The sequence below is a fragment of the Sinocyclocheilus grahami genome, unplaced genomic scaffold (assembly GCF_001515645.1).
Source record: "Sinocyclocheilus grahami isolate Dianchi unplaced genomic scaffold, SAMN03320097.WGS_v1.1 scaffold131.1, whole genome shotgun sequence".
Taxonomy (NCBI): domain Eukaryota; kingdom Metazoa; phylum Chordata; class Actinopteri; order Cypriniformes; family Cyprinidae; genus Sinocyclocheilus; species Sinocyclocheilus grahami.
The window spans coordinates 725,708-726,475 of record NW_015505310.1 but is presented as its reverse complement, the minus strand read 5'-3'; the positions used below and the strand labels follow the sequence as shown (position 1 = coordinate 726,475).

The following is a 768-nucleotide window of genomic DNA, read 5'->3' as shown; positions in this document are numbered from 1 at the left end:
ACACCAAAACCTAAAAACCCAAATATTTCAAAAGAGTAAGCAGTGGAACTTCACCTATTGTATCAGGTAACTGTTGCAGCATGTTGGAAGAGAGGAGTAGATCCTCTAAGGACTCACAGCCGGAGATATCTGCATCTAGACTCTCAATCCTGTTCTTAGCCAAGTCTAGATATCGCAGCTGCCTCAATTTCCCAATAGACTTCAGCAGATGACAAGAGAGATAAATGAAAGAAATCGTATATTATGCTTTATACATATATTAGAGTCTAGTATTAGCATTCTAAAATGTCATGTTGTCAAATTCCAATAGTTCCCCCAAAGATTTTTTCATCTCATTTACTCGCACTCAAGTTCTTGCAAGACCATATTATATGGCAGAATGACATGAGAGTGAGTAAATAATGACAAAATGTTTCATACTTTAAAGCCTTACTGGTATTTTTTATGCATGAAATCTATAAAAGGGCTGACAAGGTATGCTTATATTTAGTACATGCAATAGATGCTAACTCTGGAATTCTATTATACTTTTGAAATTGCTTACCCCTGGTATGGTTTGTAATGAATTGTTGTCCAACCACAGCTCTTTTAAACTATGGATCTGCTCCAGCACTTCTGGCTGTAACATTAAAGAGGGTCATAACCAACAAAAGAACAATATATACAGTTTTGCATCCCAAATGAATAGCAATTTATGAACGTTAATTGAATCATTTTAATGCATTCAACTTATTTCAAATAAAAGCCCCAAACTGAAAGCTCAGATTT

The 768-nt window shown here is 34.9% G+C and overlaps 1 protein-coding gene across 1 annotated transcript in view; it reads right to left on the bottom strand.

The window, feature by feature from the left end:
- Positions 1-768, bottom strand: part of lrrc7 (leucine rich repeat containing 7) — a 40,010-nt gene that overhangs the window by 38,532 nt on the left and 710 nt on the right. The gene's annotated exons all lie outside the window — the stretch shown is intronic.